Source organism: Rattus norvegicus, chromosome 12, assembly GCF_036323735.1.
Source record: "Rattus norvegicus strain BN/NHsdMcwi chromosome 12, GRCr8, whole genome shotgun sequence".
Lineage (NCBI taxonomy): Eukaryota > Metazoa > Chordata > Mammalia > Rodentia > Muridae > Rattus > Rattus norvegicus.
The window spans coordinates 50,629,229-50,648,412 of NC_086030.1; the positions used below are offsets into that span (position 1 = coordinate 50,629,229).

General features: G+C 51.4%; 1 long non-coding RNA gene across 1 annotated transcript; it reads left to right on the forward strand.

Annotated features, from left to right (window-relative positions):
• Window positions 1-1,684: 1,684 nt before the first annotated feature.
• On the forward strand, window positions 1,685-14,461 carry LOC134481338 (uncharacterized). Its single transcript, XR_010056831.1, has 2 exons — window positions 1,685-1,818; window positions 14,104-14,461. It is a non-coding gene; the product is annotated as an uncharacterized LOC134481338 (long non-coding RNA).
• Window positions 14,462-19,184: the final 4,723 nt, after the last annotated feature.

Here is a 19,184-nt window from a genome sequence, read left to right on the forward strand (position 1 = left end):
TCACATGCACAGCAGCCTGCACACACTTATGGGCACACGCATGTATACACCTAGGCCTATATTGGACTATAACACAATCATTCCTTTAGCAAATTTTTCCTTCAGATCCATGCTGATTCCATGATGCTGGCTGGAGGTTGAGAAGACTGTAAGGATGGCTTGACTGGGGGGAGTGACTTGCCAGAGGGTGCATGCTTTAAAGCTCTTTCCCTTTTCAGCTCTCCCACTCTCTAAAGCATGCTGTCCCTGATTCCTTTCTCCAAAGTCAGAAAGACCCCGCTCCCATCAGTTACACATCAGATTCCAGGAGGAATTCTGCCTGTGCCTCACACACAGGTGTGTGCCTTTCCTAAGGGAAGTGTAAGGGATGGCATTCCATAGACCCACCATGGGATCTTAAAGAATTCAGAAGACTGTTCAGCTCCAAAACATCCAGGAACACCTTCTGGTCTGACTGTGGCTCCTGGTAGCACACATGTCAACCAGTAATGGCTGGTTTGTCTCTTTAGGCATGCTCTCAGATTCATGTTTCCATGTATGAACGGGCATACACGCACACCATATAAAGATACACAGACACTACACACAGAGACATATACCCACATACTCATATAAACATATATTCTACATATAGACACACACACATGCATGCATACATACACAGACACACATATGCACACACATGCATGCACACTCAAGCAACCATGCACATGCATACACATTCCCCCACACACAAGCTCACACACACACGCACATGCACATGTACACACATGCACACAACACACTCATGCACACACACATGCATACGCATGCACACATGCACACACGTGCACACATGAGAAAGTGCACACCCAGCAGCTGCCCTCCTTCCACACAGCATCCCCCTGGTTTCCCCCTCCAGATCTGTTTGTGCAGCTGGTGTCTTGCTGTGGGGGAGGGGTGACCACCACCAGCCTCATTAAGAATTTCCAGCCACCCCCTCATTTCGAAGACCCCTCTGCAAAACCCCCCATGTGGTGGTGGTGGGGGCAGAGCTGCTTTGTTAATGCAGGGCCCCTGGGGGCCCCTCCTGCCTGCTCAGAGGCTTGCATTCCAAATTCCCCCATCTAAGGGGGAGGAGTCTTTGCTTGGATCCCAAGCTTCCCCTGCTGGGTGTCCAGACTAGGTCAGGCACCAAATGGGGCTCAGAAGTTCTCCTCTTCCCAGCCCTAACTGGTGTGGTCTGGGCAGGGGCAGCATTATCCAGCACACTGAGCATAACTCAACCCTTTTTCAGCCTTCACCATCCATTCTGACCACACCCATCTCCCTCAACCAACTGTCCCACTGTTCTTCCAGACCAGCTTGCTGCTTCTCTCAGGCAGCCCTCCAGGCTGGCTTCCCCGGTTGTTCACGCTTCTTTCTTACACCCTGGGATATGCTGCCATCTTGCCAACCCTCCAGCTTGTCTAACCTGACCACGGTGGTCAGGGGAGCCGAGTCTTACTGAAAAGGTGGGGGCTCTGGGTGTCTTGCGCTGTGGCCTGGGGTGAATTAATCACACCACACATATCTCTCAAAAGTTAGGTAAATTTCCCCTTGCCTCCTGTCACTGCCTAGCAAGCTGCCAACTTGGAGACTGTAATTATGCACATGGGTAATGAAATTAGCATTTCTATCAGTCTCCTCCCGCTTCATTATGCTGGGAAGAACCTTCTCTCCCATCCCTGCCAGGCTCCTTAGAGGCCCCAGGTGGTGCCCACACTGCAGGCTGGCCAAGGCCACAGGACTGTCCTGGAGGACACCCATCTCATCAGACCTCTGTGATACTGAGGGGAGGTAAGGTGAGCTTGGGGTGGGGTGGGGGACACAGAGTGGGGACGATGCTCTGGGGTGCTGGTCTGCTGCCTGTTGAGAAAAGGTAGTTATGGGCAGGCTCAGCCAGCTCTGTTGCTTTCCTACTGTGAGGGTATAGGTGCATGCACCCTGAAGCTGTCCAGACAAGGCTAGGCCTGGCCTGCCTTGCTCATCAGCCACAGGACCTCATTTGCCTGCACCTCAGTTTCTCCTTTAATGTGGCGACTTGTGACAGTCATGAAGCCAGAGCTCTGCAAAGGCTTCAGATTGTGGGGCTGTACGCATGGGATGGATGTCACCCACAACTGCCGCAGGCTCCCTGCAGTAAGAATCGTCACCAAGGTGCCAGAGGAACCCTTTGAGAACTCACTGCTTGTAGGCCTCCCTGCCTCAATCGGCACCTTCTGTCCTAGCTCTGTGTTTCGAAGGCCAAATTCTGATTCCCCACGCAGAGGCTGTGGGAGGTGTCACATTGCTGGGGACCACAGTAGACACTACCCTCACTCTGACCTCATGTCCCAGGGCTACATAGATGCCAGCTTGCACCGCCCTGACAACCTTCAAAAACAGATTATTATGCCAGTCACACTTTAGTCCGTGACACGGGTTATCTCAGAATTGTCAATCCCATGGTCATGTAGGAGACTAAAGCATCTCACTGAGACCCATGAGTCTAGGCTCTACCCAAAAGACAGGCTCCTAAGATTCTTTTATAGTCCCAGCCCCATCTTGGGTGTTGTAGGGAATAATGTGTCAGTAATGGAAAATAATAGCAACTTAGCCATGCCCTGCCTGCAGCCTCATTAAACCCAGCAGAGTATACAGCAGGGTACCCAGCACAGGGTAGGACTTTAAAGCAAGGCATGGTGAACGTGTGAACAGATAAACAATGAATAAATGAAGCAACCACCCCACATTGAGGCCCTTGACTTCAACCAGAGCTGGGACATGGCGAGATGAGGAACACTCTGACCCCAACTGACCTAGGCAACTTAGTGAGACCCTGTCTCCAAAACATGAAAAGGAAGTCTAGAGTATACCTCCATAGTAACAGAGTGCTTGCCTGCAGGAGGATGCTCTAGAATCAACCCCTAGTATTGAAAATGCACACATGCACATGTATGCATGCGTGCACACATGAATGCATGCATGCACATGCACACACAAATGAACACACACATGCACATGCACACACATACACAAACAAATGAATGCACACACGCACATGCACACACATACACAAACAAATGAATGCACACATGCACATACACACATGCTTGCACACACATGAATGTACACATGCACACACACATACATGAACACTCATGTACACGCATACATACACACACACACACACACACACACACACCAGAATTGCGCCTACTGGGATCCAAAGTCAACTAGAACCTAGACACTTTGCCCTGGGGAACAAGCTCGAACTCCATCTCCCTGCCTGTTGCAGTCCCCACCCTTCCATGTTGCCTCAATCCTAGGCAGTTCCAATCCTGGAAGTAGCCATTGTCATTTGAGCCCTCCCTCCAGACTTTCCCTCCTGTGAGATCTAGCCAGAAAACTCTGATGTCACAGTCAGCCAAAAGGCCCCAAGCCAAAGCAGGAAACCCACCATGGTTAGATGGGTGTGTTTCCCAGTCTAGGTCCAGTGAGGGTCCACACCTCTCCTACAAGCTCATCATCTCTGGACTCCCACCACCACCACCACACCATGGCAACTGGAGAAACTGCCTGGAGCCTCCAGCCACCCCCTACTGTTCTTTGGAGGAAGGGGTCACTAGGAGAGTGCCCCCTCCCACCAGGCAGCCTTGGCTCAGGAATCTAACAGGGATACAACACTCAGGGATGGCACAGTACACCCAGACACCCCAGGGCCTGAGACACACCATCCCTCTTGGAAAGTTCCCCGACATTCCCAAGCCTCAGCCTTGCCAAAGAAAACTGCGGCCAGGCTTGTCTTGGCACAGACTCAAGCCTGAGGCTCAGCAGGAAAACCGAAAACATTTACACAGCTGGGCCTGGGACCCGCTTCCCTCCAGAGCCTGTCAGGGCTCTGCTGGTCCCCAGACTGGGGTGGGAGGTGCTTCTGAAGGGGCCTGTGTTCCCCAGCTTGGCCAGGCATGGCTGGCCAGACAGAAAACATGAGGAGAGGCCAGAGGGCTGGAGCCTGGAGAGTTAAGGTTCTGCCCACCACGGGGTCACTGCCACCAGGCTTACCTTACATGGAATAACCCCAGAAGTGGGTCACGGGGCCAGGTAGCTCCCAGGGTTCTTTACCATTCCTTGGCACTCCATCCCTGAATGATGCTGGCTGCCTTGCTGGGGTTCTCCAGCTCTGGACAGCCTCCCCCACTGGACCCATGAGTCCCAGCTGGCCCACTGCTCTGAACACCATAGGTCAAGAGGCCCCGGATTGACTGCTGCAGAGCCAGAAATCTTTGTACTAAGGGAATGCAGGGTGGTATGGCCACCCGCTGAGCTTCATGACATCCCCCTTCCTACCTTCAGCTTGCTACCACTCTGTGGCTCATTCTCTGAGGCAGAGCCAGAAAAAGTCTTTCTCCCTCACTCAGAGGACAGGGGAGCCACAACATAAGGAACCTTGCTGAGTGACTGTGGTAGAGTGCCTCGACTCGTGATGCAATCATGACGTCTGCAGGTGACAGGACTGAAGCTTCCATGAGAAATTTTGTATAAGTTCTGGCACACCCTTCAGCAACTGTCAAAAGTACAAAGCCAAACATGGTAGCTCGAACCTGCAATCCCAGCACTGGAGATCTATGGACGGTGGTGAGTTAAAGGCCAACCTGGGACACAGCAAACAAACATGTGGGCAAACACGGGTAATGAGTTCATTCTCGCCCTTACAAAGTATTATGGACTATACATACTTGTGTCTAAAATACTGCTGGTTTTCCTGAGACAAGGTCTTTCTGTATTATCCAGAACACTCTTAAACTCTGGGGATTAAGCAATCCTCCTGCCTCAGCCTCTGGAGTAGCCAGAATTTATATCACACTCTAATGTCATAATCTAGCTGTGTGCAGCACCTCCCTTCAAATATAACTTATTGTTCTTGCCTGCTAGTGCAAGTTAGCAAGCTTGTGCTTAGCTGCAGCAAGGGAGATACTAGGCTGCACTGCTGCTGTGCCCTGGGCTGTAATGTTGCTGTGCCCTGGGATGCTACACTGTTGCAGTGCCCTGGGCTACACTGTTGCAGTGCCCTGGGCTACACTGTTGCAGTGCTCTGGGATGCAAAGCTGCTGTGCCCTGGGCTTCACTGTTGTTATATCCTTGGCTGCATTGTTGCTGTGCCCTAGGCTGCAATGCTGCTGTGCACTGAGATGCTACACTGTTGCAGTTCCCTGGATTACACTGTTGGAGTGCCCTGGGATGCTACACTGTTGCAGTGCCCTGGGATACACTGTTGCTATGCCTTGGTCTGCTGAACTGCTGCTGTGCCCTGGGCTGCACTGTTCAGGTTACTCATCAGGCTATCATCTTTCTCATCCCCATTGTAGTATCAAGGGCCCTGCTGCACTCCTGCTGTGCCTTTGGCTGAAAGCCCAAATTGCAGTATGTGCTTGTGTACCAAGGACAGCAAGTGCAAAGCCCCACAGTTGTCCATGACTTAATGATTGACAAGCAAATAGCTTTGTGGCTCTCCTATCTCATTGCATACCTGTGACATTCCATGATCTAAAAGAGCAAGGTCTCTCAATGAACCTGGAATCATGAATTAGGCTAAGATGTCTGTCCAGCAAACTTAAGAATGCTTTGCTCCTGCCTACCCATTGCTGCAATAGCAGGCACATGTCACCATTCCCTGCTCTTGGCATGTGTGTTGGGGACAGAGGGCAGAACCTACCAGGCTTTAGATTTTCCACCATATGAACACCCTGGACTTTCATTACCCATTTTATAGTTAACACAATTTTTGTCATTTCCAGTGTGGGTCTGTTCTGGGACTGTAAGTAGGCTCATCAAAAGCTGTATAGCATGTCTTAGATGCTACAGTCACAAACAGGTTTTGAGGTCAAACACAAGTTTAAGGACAGCTGCCCTCCACACAAGTAAAATGGTTTGTTTTTCTGCAGGATTTGTCATTTCCTTTAGTATTTGATTGTGCCTGTGCACTCTGCAAGTTCCACCTCTGCACCAGGGTCCGTAGGGAGTAGCAGAGATGACACTTTGACCCTAAAGCTGTCCTGGTTTTCAGTCTTCCCTGGCTTGCTGGGCAGTCTAGTATAAGTCCATTGCTTCGCTGGGTTTTTATTTGCTCATCTGCAAAATGCAAAGTGAGTAACCATGGCTCTCAGAAACCATTGCCCCCATGACACTTCACTCCCACCAACAATTACGTTAATTGATCACTCTGTGCCCTCAGATTGTAAGGATTTGGAACACTCCTGAGGCATAGTACAAGGGAAACACTTGAGGACCTATGTGGAAAGTGTGGAGTCTAGCACAGGAAAACCATATAGGTCTGACCTCAGGGGATACAAAAACAAAATGGCTGTAGGGATGGACAAGACATGGCTGAGGAGCATCTTGGGGTTGGGGGGCAGCTGAAGATACAATGTGACCGCCAAACACAGTGCTACTTTTTAAAAACATCATTCTTCCCACCATGCAAGGCATGCCTATAGGTTGGATGGCCGCTGCCTGCTCACCACCTTACAACTCCAACCATTTAAGCTCTGTACTGGTTCACTGGCTGATGGAAGGCGGTATTCCACCAGACACAATGCTCATTGGCTGCAGTAGTGTGCAGCCCCGCCCTCCATCCTCTCCGGCAGGTCTGGGGTTAAAGCTGCAGGATGCATAAATGTGCATAATTAATGTTCCTGGTTGAATATGCAGATTGACAATCAGGATTGACTTGCGGCTAATTGATCAGCTGTCTGCAATCACAGCGTTCAACACCTTGCATACACACCCTGGAGAGCACCATAGCCTGCCTGGTTCAGGCTTGTGTTGAAAATGGGTCCCTCAGCCCACAGGCACCCCACAGTCTGCAGCACCCCCTATACCCTGCAGGATCTCAAGCACACAGAACCCCAACAGCGTCCTGACTGCTCCCCCCCCCACAGCCAGCAGACATCCTCCATAGACCACAGACCTCCCCACAGCTAACACCCCTTGTACTCCAGAGCACTGTCCAGGCAAGAGGCCTGTTGAGCTGATGTGGGAGTAACGGATAGGAAGGACATTTTGCTCGGTGTTCCACCAAGAACGGGAGAGTCCTGCTTGCAATCCAGACTGCGAGTTCTAGAAGCCATGCATGGATTCCTCTGGATCAGTTCTATTCGACCCTGGGGGTGGATTTCCAGACTCTGGGGACTTCACATAACTCAGGAAGTCATGAAGGTGATATTAAGAGGAAGTCTCTCTGTGAGATGACAAGACAGTGAGGTCTTCCATCCTCATGAACAAACCAAGCCATTCGAACAGGAGTGGCTCTGCGGCTTTGGTCCAACTCTGTCTAGTTGTGGTTCAGCTGATCCTTTGCACAACGGACACTGCCCTTGCACTTCTGAGCCTCCAGAACCTCAAGCCAGAAACAATTCTGCTCACAGTTTATCCAGCCTGGGACGTCAACAGCAGAGGAAACAGGACTGGACTGCACAGCTTCGCCACTGCCCCCTGTCTGTGGTGGCTGAGTCAAGATCTAAGGACAGGCCAAGGCAGGTGGAGGTGAACACCGAGGTAGGCGTGGAAAGTCAGGGAGTGGGAGGACTGTGGAAAGAAGTGGGGAGCACCTCATCCTGGATGAGTCCCTGAGAACCAGGAAGAAGGACTGAAGGACAAGACCAGAGCCTCAGCTCCAGCAGGATGCAAGAAAACATCAACAGGCACCAAAAGAGAGGGGGTGAGAGAGGGGGAGGAGACGGAGAGAGAGGAGAGAGAAGTGGGGAGGGAGGGAGGGAAAGAGGGGGACAGGGAGGGCAGAGAGACAGAGGAGGGAGAGAAGAGAGGAGAGAGGGAGAGAGGGAGAGAGAGACAGAGAGACAGAGACAGAGAGACAGAGACAGAGAGACAGAGACAGAGAGATGTCTTCACCGGCCTCAGGAATGCATCTGCCTCTTTCCAACTGCACACAGTTCCCTCTAGCACAGATCCTCCCAGCCCTCCCCTCACTCAGGGTGGGGGCCGATGGATAGGTATTGTTCATCAGTTTTTCCATCCCCTTGGAGACAGAAATTGAGGCAGAAATTCACAGACCCAGTCAGACTCAGGACACAAAAGCAGACTACTGAGGCACAAGGGGAACTTCGCTTTCTTCAGCAGGGGTCACCCGAGGGTCATCTGCTACTCTGAGTAGTCCCACATGTCCTGGAAGACCACACCCACCAACATGAAGGGATCCCATCCTCACAAACTCAGGAGAATTCGCTACCTGTTTCCCTGGAGGAGCAATGATTTAATGAAGGTTCAGAACAGAAAAGAACTAAGAACTTGGTGCTCTTTCCTTGTGGAGTGAAGGAGAGAGTCTCTGAGGCATCTTCCCTTCTTGTTCTTAGCTTCTTACCAGCCACCTGCCCATGTCTTTCCCCAACACCATCACCTGAGGTAACTGACTACATCCACTGCCCACAGCCAACTTTATAGACTACAGAACACATGCTGGTCTCATTTTATTCATTACCATTACTGTTGTTGTTGTTGTTGTTGTTGTTGTTGTTATCATTGTGTGTCTATGTTCTGGACTTATGTGTAGAGTTCAGAGGGCGGGTTGCAGAGTTGGCTCCCCTCTTCCAAGTTTACATGCTGTGCTGGCTGGCCTTTGTCAACTTGACAGTCCTAGACATAACCCAGTATGAGAGAATCTTAATTGATAAATTAGTACCATCAGATTGGCAGGTAGACAAGTCTGTGGGAGCATGGCTTTGAGTGATGATTGATATGGGACGCTCCAGCTCATATGAGCATCGACAACCCTGGGCAGATGGTTCTGGGCTGCATTAAAAAAGCAAGGTGAGAAAGCCATGTGGAGCAGGCCATTGAGCATTACTCCCCAATGGCCTCTGCTTTAGTTCCTGCCTCCAGGTTCCTGCCTTGCGTTCCTATCATGGCTTCCCCTGATAATGGACTCTAAATGTGCAAACTAAATGAATATTCTTCTGCTCAAGTTGTTTTGGGGTCAATGCTTTGTCACAGGATCAGAAAGCAAATTAGAGTGCATGGGTTCTGGAGAGCAAATCTGGCCATGCATGGGGTTTGTGTAGCAAATGACTTTTCCTCCTAGGCCTCTTGCTGGTCCCTTTTTTTTTTTTTAACTATTTTTAAATGAGAAATAAACACTATGTTGTGCTTCTGCGTACGCAATTTATCTGGAAGCGCCTGCACTGTGGAGAGTCGAGCGGGGTGAGGCTGTGCTGTTTACTTGCTTGTCACAATTTTGTGGGTGGCACTGTCTCACAGCGACATTGAGAGCAGCTACAGCACCCGCCCCAACCCATAGGCTTGTTTTCCTCAGTGCACTGGCTGGTTTTGTGTGTCAACTTGACACAAGCTGGAGTTATCACAGAGAAAGGATCCTCCCTTGAAGAAATCTCTCCATGAGATCCAGCTATAAGGCATTTTATCAATTAATGATGAAGGGTGGGATGGCCCATTGTGGGTGGGGCCAGCCCTGGGCTGGTGGTCCTGGGTTTTATAAAAAAGCAAGCTGAACAAGCCAGAGGAAGCAAGCCAGTAGTAGCACCCTCCATGGCCTCTGCATCAGCTCCTGCTTCCTGACCTGCTTGAGTTCCAGTCCTGACTTCCTTTGGTGATGAACAGCAATGTGTAAGTGTGAGCTGAATAAACCCTTTCCTCCCCAGCTTGCTTCTTGGTTATGATGTTTGTGCAGGGATAGAAACCCTGACTAAGATACTCAGTATCTGCTATCCATGGTCAACTGCTGTCTAAATATAAGGGAAAATTCCAGAAGTGAATAATTCATACATTTTAAATAGCTTTAATTTTTTATTTTCTTTACTTTCCTCTGTATGGGTGTGTACCTGAGTATATGCCTGTGTACCAGGTGGAGACAGTATCCACAGACCCCAGAAGAAGGGATCAGAACCCCTGAAAATGCAGTTAAAGGCACCTGTGAGTAACCACATAGTTGCTGGTAAGGAGCACCAGTCCCCTGAACAACGGCCTGTGGTCTCGACTGCTGAGCTGTTATTTCCTCGGCCCTCTACGTATCATTTATTACTGTCTATCACCTGTTCTGCTTTATCAGTAGTTGTTTGCTCTCTTGTTGTGCCTAGTTATGAAGTGACTTTACCACAGGATTATGCACAGCAGCAAGTGGCAGACACAGGGTTTGGCACTTTCCTGGCTTTAGATTTTTGCTGGGATTTGAGACTGCCTATGGGGCAGCACTTCACACTGTTGCTAACTCCCTGAGTCTAGGAGGCCTGCTTTCCCTATGTCTACAGGTTAATGCTGCTGTCTTAGTTAGGGTTTTACTACTGGGAACAGACACCATGACCGAGACAACTCTGATAAGGTCAACATTTAATTGGGGCTGGGTTAGAGGATCAGAGGTTCAGTCCATTATCATCAAGGCAGGAGGAGGGCAGTGTCCAGGCAGGCATGGTGCAGGAGGAGCTGAGAGTTCTACATCTTCATCTGAAGGCTGCTAGCAGAATACTGGCTTCCAGGCAGCTAGGATGAGGGTCTTAATGTCCACACCCACAGTGACACACCTACTCCAACAAGGCCACACCTCCTCCAAAAAGGCCACACTTCCTCCAACAAGGCCACACCTTCTCCAGCAGGGCCACACCTACTCCAACAAGGCCACAACTATTCAACAGAGCCACATCTATTCCAACAAGGCCACACCTCCTCCAACACAGCCACACCCACTCCAACAAAGCCACACCTCCTCCAACAGAACCACACCTACTCCAACAAGGCCACACCTACTCAACAGAGCCACACCTACTCCAACAAGGCCACACCTCCTCCAACAGAACCACACCTACTCCAGCAGGGCCACACCTACTCCAACAAGGCCACACCTGCTCCAACAGGGCCACACCTTCTAATCATGCCACTCTCTGGGCTGAGCATATATAAACACATATATAAATCACAACTGCACTTACAAAGCTGAAACCAGTCATGAGCTGGGGCAGCAGTCAGGCCCCTCCAAGTGCCTGAGCAGCTAAAACCACGCAACATTCGTTTTTCTAACAAGAAAGCTCTCTCTTCTTAGAAAAAGTCTTGGTGGAAAATACTTGACGTGAATTTGCAGTTTTCTATCTTGACCTACATTAGGTGTGGTCCTCTCAAGTTCTTAAAGAACCTCGAGGCCACTTTGCTGCTGTCAACCTTGTAGACTGAATCTCCTGTGACAGTCCCCATCCCAGTCTGTTATTTCACCTCTGCTTCCTCTCAGGCCAAAGCTTTCTGCTCTGATTTTGAATCCCAGTGTTTACTGAAAACTTGGCTAAAAGCAGCCAGCAATAACTGTACCACAATTTACTCCACTAAATTAATTGGGTCTCTCTGGGTAGCCCTGGCTGGCCTGGAATTCTCTTAGTAGACCATCCTGGCCTTGAACTCACGAAGATCCACCTAACACTGCCCCCCAAGTGCTGGGATCAAACCCTGTCTATCCCCATGCTCAAATTTTCAGGAAATGGGCAAAACGCAGGTAGACAAGTTATTTGCCAATGTGTAGCATGATCGGCCTCCAGTCTGGTTCCCACTGGAGTCCGTTTTCTCACTCTGAGAGTTCCTAAGCAGGGTGCTTATTGTCCACATGTCTCTCAGTTTGATCTCCACAGTCCTGCCGGGAAGGCCTATTAATCTCTGCTTACAGCATTGTGTGGCTTCCTCCTCAGCCATTCCTCCCACTACCATGATTGGGACTGGTCATGGTGACTTCATCTTTGGTAGCAATTTTCTGTGTCAATTCCTGCCTTGTGACCTGGTGACTGACAGAGGAAACCAAAGGAAGTAAAATTTACTTCTACTCAAGGGTCCAGAGGGAGCAGCACAGTTCAGAGCTGCAGGTCTGGGTAGGATTGGCAGAGACCATTCACAGCACAGTGGACCAGGAACTAATTAGGCAGTAAGTAAGTAACCTGTACTGGGCACTGCCTTTAAATTCTGCCCCCTGGTGGCTTGTTTCAGCCACTACACCCCATGAAGTAAAGTTACACAGTCTTTCAAATAGCACCACCTACTTGAGACTTAAGTGTTCACGGCCGCCATGAACCAGCTGTTCTGCCCCAACTCAGGACCCAGAGCATCAGAGCTGCCAGGACTAAAACCCATAATGCTATGAGCCAACCTGGGCCTTTCTTCTTCATAAGTTGATCATATGAGTGTCAGAGCAGCAAAGGACTGGCAAACAGAGCCTTCCCTCATGGTGGCTCGGGGCTCCTGAGTCTATGCACTGTGTGCTGCGGGAGCTACTGTGCCCAGCATCTACCACCAGAAACACCAGACAACTGTTTCTGCTGGTCACCGGCCTAAGCAAATTACAAGGTCAGCCCAGCTTCCAGGAGATCCCAAGATCCCTGTAACTGGTAGCAGACTGGTGTGGGGGAGGGGACACTCCCCTGCCATCCTGAGCCCTTCCATCCCTGTCTCTTGAAGATTTGGCCTGGAGGGGCCTGCTATGCACCTGCTGGGTGACATCCAAGGGGCACAACGAGTCATGCTGACATGGCCGGTTCTAGCAGGCTGACAACCACCCCAAGTCTGCCTGGACCTGGGGCAGCAGTGCTGTAAGACTCCTCTCCCTTTTATCCCTGTGTTCTGACCACGAGCCATTTTCCCTTCCTGAACATGCCACCAGCCCTCTGTCAGGAGCTGCCTAGAATGCTGTCCCCCACCTCTCCCAGCCAGGCTCACTCCCCTGTCCTTCTGACCTCCAGGGGTAGACTCTGTGCTGAGTGTGCACTCTCCCCCAGCCCCTGTGGACACCAGCGTCACTCATTTCTGTCATCATCAAACTGCAGTCTCGGCTCCCCGGAGGAATGACGTTACACATCTATGTCCCTGAACACTGAGTCCAGAGCAGGACACAGTGACGTGCTCCATGTCTGCCTGTGAGAGGGATAGATAGAAGGGACAGGAGACAGACACACGTAGGACAGTTGTCATCCCTACTCCATTTCAGCCACAGGAATAGCCCAACCCACCCTTGTCTATCTCTCACCATCACGGTAAGGGTGGAACCAAAGCCCCCCGATCCCCCATCCCCACTCCTGACAGCCTTACCCACCTGCTCATCTACTCCCAACTCTGGGACAGCAGAATTCAGAGGCTCTGGGCAGTCACAACCCCACTGCTCTACAAGCCTCTGGGTAGCCATAGATAAAGGGGAACACAAAGGTCTGTAGGGTGACCCCTTGGAGACCCCAAGAACCAGGTGAAACTTGAGGACACTTTTATTCAGACAGTGTGCAGGCCTGCACTCTTTGCCACTCAGGGCCTGTCATGTGTCACTGAATAGAAAAAGTCTGGTGTGGCAATCAGGACCTCGAGTACAGCCTGGACACCTGCTATCTACTGGCCCCTCCCAACCTTCCCAGCTCAATGCATGTCCTAGGGAGGAGCCAAGTCCCGAAGAAAGCATCTGACTTGCCCGAAGCTCATGACATCATGAGATGGGGTGGTAAGAAAACAGTGGCTGGAAAGGCAATGTACCCTTCACATCTCTGACAGGCACAAACACTGCCACATACATGTGTACACATGCCTGGGCCACAGGTGGAGCCCACTCGTTTGTGCCCACACCTAACCCCGGCATGGAGACAGTCACTCGTGTATGCACATGCAAGCCTTCAGAATCACCATCCGGAAATACCCACCTGTCTCAAGGGCCAGCCTCATGCCACACACCATGACAGTAGTTGTGTGGGGAGAGGCGACTGTAGAAAACAGCTGCTTGGGGAGCAGGTGAGGTGGGGCTACAAACATGGTGGGCGCTCCCAGAGCAGGAGACCATTTTGTCAGCCACAAGATGTGGGCAGCATGAACCCTGGTATACTCACTGTTCCCTGGAGGAAGAGGCAGAACAGGTGCACAGCGCCCCTCAGCGGCTCTCTGGCAGTTAGACCAGTCTCCTGTTGAGCTTCACCAACTTCCTGGGTCTGGCTCCTTCCTGGGGTCTGGCCACAGAACCCAGGACTAATGAAGTATCCCCATGAGGGAGATGCTTGCCCACCGGACCAGCCAGCCCTCCATTACTGCTGTGGGCTAGCACTGACCATCCTTCTAATCTGTTTGATTTCTTAGGAAAATGGCTTTGGCAGTTTTGTGGGGCTGGGGAGACGTAGACGCATACCTTTCAAATCAAGCCATGGCCTCAATAGGAAAGGGAAAAGAAGAAGCCAGAGAAAACAGAGAACAGGCACCCGTGGGACTCACACCATGCCAGCTCTAAGAGAAGGGAAGAAAGAAGCTACAGAAAGCAGGCACCCAGGCCGTTTAGCGGTGGGATGCTCACCGCTTCAACTCATTCCCATCCTCGGGGACCAAGCTCCAATCTCAGGAACGTGAGAGAAATCTTCTACCCCCAAACCCAGAGGCTCCCTGTCTTCCAACAGGTAGCAGGCGCACAATAAACATGCACGCGGCCCATCTGTGGCGCCCAGACGGTTTTCCTTGAGTTGTCCTTCAGCGGAGTTGACTAGGAAAAGGACAGCGAGCATGATTAAAGCGGCATGCGAGTCGCCATAAATAATAAATCAATAACCGTCGGTGATTCACCCGGCGCTCTTCAACTGGATTTAAAACAAAAAAAAAAAATTAAATATAGAACAAAAGGAGCCAGGAAGGAAACGGGAGGGAGCGGGATGCAGACCTTCCTGATGTTCCCACCTCTGACTGGACCCTCAGGAGGAACTGCGCTGTGGGCCGGGTGGGGTGGGGTGACTCCGCGGGGGGTCGTTGCAGGATGAAGGCATCCTGCTGACACCGCGGTGCGGTGTTTCTCTCCAGTCCAACAATGGAGTCCCGTGGTCGTTACCTCCAACTCGTTCTTTTCACAAAATAAGGGAAAGTGCTTCATCTACCTGGAGCTAAGGGGAGGCGGGGGAGGGGGCGCGTGTCCAGAGGCTTTCTCGGTCAAAAGGCACCCTGGGATGAACAGCAGACTTTGTAGCAGGGTAGACATGCCCCGTCCATTCTGACACCTGCTGCATGTGGGTACTGGTGACAAGCACAGACCCTGCTTTTCTGTGTCACAGCCAGCACAGGGGAGCCACAGGCAGGGCAGGGCAAGAGGTGGCAGCAGATAGGGAACAAAGATGACCTCACAGGCAATCCTCTCAGACCCTGATCCTTATGTCACACCTGACTTCAGTGTAAGGAAAAGATACTGATATACGTGTTCTCTTCCCACTTGCCACCGTACAAGTGTGTAGTGGGATATTCCTAGGCAGAACCCTGAGGTCCAAAAGGCCTCGCCACTCTTGCGGGAACCCAGGGAAAGTGTTTGCAGGCTTGTTCAGGCTGCAGAAGGCTATGGAATTGAAACTCCTAGCCAAGGGCTCTGGAGCGCCTGGAGAACAAATTGGGGAGGAGCCTGAGATGGGGTGGATGACATTTGGTCTGGTCATCACACAGTCTCCTTGGCCTTGGAATGGCCGGCACGGCTGAGAAGTCTTCCCACAGCCCAGAAAGATCCTCATCCAGGCCAAAGTGTTATGTGCACCTCTGTCCTGTTATCCTGACTTCTAGCCTTCACCAGAGAGGCCTGGAAGAGGTGGTGGTGTTGGTGGTGGTGGTGGTAGCGGCGGCGCGGCGGCGGCAGCGGCGGTGGTGGTGGTAAAATGGGGCCTAGGCTCTCTCTCCCCTTAGATTCTCTGTCATCCTTCCCTCTCTTTGTCTAACTTTTTTTCAACTTCCTCCTGCTTTCCCTTTCTCTCCACTCCCTTCATTCTCTTTAGCATGTATCCCTGCATGCCTTACTTCTCTGGTGAGAACTCTTCTCCTCATTTTCTCAACGCTGGCTTCCCAGTGCTAGGCCCCAGGCACAGCTGCTGTGCTTGTAGGCCAGTGTGAGCTGGTTGAGGCCCTGGATCTGCTTCTTCTACAACCTGGTTGCAATTGTTCCCACCATGCAGCCACAGCTACAGCCGGCAGCTGGATGCAGTTTTCCTGGGTCCCGGGCCTAGGTAAAGGAATGGAGTCCAGTGTGTCAGCGTGTGTGAACCTCGGACCACAGACCATAATGGTTTCCGCATGAGCTGGAAGTAAGCGTCTCCAACCTTGAGCACCAATTTTCGTTTGAAAAGACTTTGAACTAAAAGAAGGGGGGGGGGGAAGACATGAGAATCATAAATGGGTTTGGGGGCTTACACAAAAGGGGGCAGTCCTTGTGGAGTGGACTCTGAAATGGAACCTGAGACAACACACAGGAAGCAAGAGCCAGGGAGGACACTGCAGTTGGACTGAGGAACGGACGGATGGACGCCGGCCCCTTGTCTTATCCCTCTCTCTGCCCCTTCTCTGTGGGCTTCCCAGGACAAGGTTTCTAGCATCTTTCTATCTCTGAGGCCCAGCTCCTCCCTCAGGTGTTTGGAAGCCCAGGCTCAGTCCCCAACTTTCACCAGACCCCAGCCTCCTTCCTGAGGCTCTGGAGAAACGTGTTGAGCTGCCAAGGTGCAGGAGGAGGGGTCTTGACTGGACCAGCTCCCACTGGAAGTCAGTGAGGTCTGTGAGTGAGTCTGGCTGCAGATGGTAAAGCTTGGGTCCCTCCTGGCTTCACCCCTTGGGCCACCTGGACTGCAAGACATCTGCAGCACTGCTGTAGGACCCTGGGTCCCACCACTATCGTGCCTTTTCTTAGCATCTCCACCTGCCCCGAGCCCAGTACTCAGAGACAGTGAAACATCTACTGCCCAACTCCAACTCATCGAGCCTCTCTCCTGCCCAGAAGTCATGCCTCTCTGCTGAGGTGGAGGCTGACTTACCTCTGCAGGAAGGTCCCCTAAAGCCCTGGCAGGAGTTTCATTTGTAGAGCCCTGCCTCTCTCTTTTATGGGTCCAGTTATTTCTGTGAAGATCCATTCACTGTTTCTCTGAGTTCTTCCAAACCACGGTTTCGCAAAGCAGCTGGACCAGCCCTTTCCCAGCATCCACAGGGCCCAGCAGGACCAAATGGTGTCTAATCATGGGAAATTCAATATTACAGAGCAATAACTGTATGCCGGGACACTGCAGAGAATGGGTGGGTGGGTAGATGGGCAGGTAGATGAATGGACAAAGAAAGATGGATAGTTGGGTGGATGGATAGATGGACAGATGTACAGACAGGCATTTGGATGGATGGTTGGAAGGATGGGTGAATGGATGGACGAATGGATGGATGGATGGATGGATGGATGGATGGATGGATAAATTCGTGCATGTGTATGTGCATGTGCACTATGTGTGTGTGTGTGTGTGTGTGTGTTCATGCACGCAAGAATGGATGAATAGATGGATAGAAGGATAAAAGTGTGCGTAGTTGGAAACGTGGACAGGTAGATGGATGAAAGTTTGTATAGACAGGAGTCAGGGAAGGAAGGAAGGAAGAAAGGAAGGAAGGGAGGGAGGGAGGAAGGGAGGAAGGGAGGAAGGGAGAATGGGGCTCGAGCCCTCTGAGGTGACTTAGGCTTTTTCTTTACAGCCACAGGGTCTGATATCCAAGCTGATAGAAACCACCTTATGTACCAAAGGCCCCCAAGCACCTGCTGTTTGAGCTTGGGTGATGCTGGCAATTTCTCTGAGTCTTGTTAGCCCACCTGGGCAAATGAAGTTGTAAGCCTGCCCATGAATAGATGTTCCCTTTGCATTTTCCAACACAAACCCACCAGAATCAGAGCAGAGATTGCCCTTGGGCTCCAACCATGAGAGCAGCCGGGCTGCAGCTGGGGAAGGCCAAGAGTCTCCTGGGCCCAGCTGGCTCCTGGCCTGTGTCCAGCCTGGCCACAGCCACCACTCCTCTGGGCTTAATGTTCTTGGCGGTGAGGCTGGAATAAGCTGCCTTTCAAGAGGGGAACTTCATTTCTACACCAGTGCCAGCCGCACTTCTGCCATTAGACATTTCATCGGCTCCTTTGATTTAAGGCCTTGCCACAAGCTGCCAATCCAAGCTACCTCCCGCCCGCCCCACTGGCCAGCCCTGTTCCAGCTCACAGCAGCAGAAATGAACATTATTTAATTTCCCGCCAGTGGCAGCGAGAGCCACACTTCTCTCCCACCCGTACGTATTTATCTGTTTGGAAACAGTGTCTGAGGGCCTGGGTCTCAAGGCCAGCTTCTGCTAATCCCCCTGACTTGGAGAGGTGAGACCCAGTACCCACTGAGGATTCTTGGGAAAAGCCAAGCTTCGAACTCAGGGAAAGCCACCTTTGGGGACCTCTGAGTAGGGATTGCCTAGAGAGTCCAGCTGACTAGGGTGGAGAGTGTCCCTGGCAGGTGCTCAGTGGAAACAGGCGATCACCTGGGGTACTCACCTGCCAGGTGAGGCAGTCAGGCATTTGAAATCCTACTTCCCTAGGGAGGAGCATTCTCCTTCTGTACAACTTCCAGCTTGACTGACAGGTGGACCTGAAGAAGGGACACCCTGAGCCTGAGAACCATCCCTGTCACCTCTCCTTCTGTCTCTGTCTTCAGACCTCTGCTAAAGGTGCTGCTTCCCCACCCCCAAGAAGCCTCCGCCTGTTCTTAGCAAAGAGCAAGGCATCATATCCACCTCTCACCTAAGTCCTGTCTGGGCCAAGGTGATCTACTCCTGTGGGAAGACAGCCTTACCTGTGGAGGTGGGGAAACAGAAGTACAAGAAGGAACGTGGAAAGACATAGTGGTGCACATCTGTAACACTACCACTGGGAAGGAGAGTTGCAAGTTCAAGGCCAGCCTATGATGCTTAGCAAGAAAGATGCTGTCTCAAAAAAGCAGAAATAGAAGGAAAGGAGAAGGGGAGAAAGGAGGGGGGAAGGGGAGGAGGGGGAGTGACTTATACAGGACACCCCACATAGCAGCACAGCTCCCACCAGCTCATCAGTGCTTCTGGGGGTGACCTGGGCCCTAGGCTTCCTTCTGTTTCCTACACACACCCCACCCCGTTTTGTTGTTTTGTTTTTTTCTTTTTTCCTTCAAGGGCTCCGGATTCAGGAACGGCAATGCAACATGCATAATTTGGTAATTATTTCTCCGTTCATCCTCGAGGCTCTGCCTGCATACAGATATTGGAATTTGCATAAAACAATCTTGCTCGGGGTCCCACCGCTTTCCGGGAAAAGATGCCCAGGTGGGGGTGGGAGAGGGCTCAAGCTGGGCCCACCTGTCCCCACTCTGTCCTTGGCATGGGAGAGAAGCGAAGGCAGC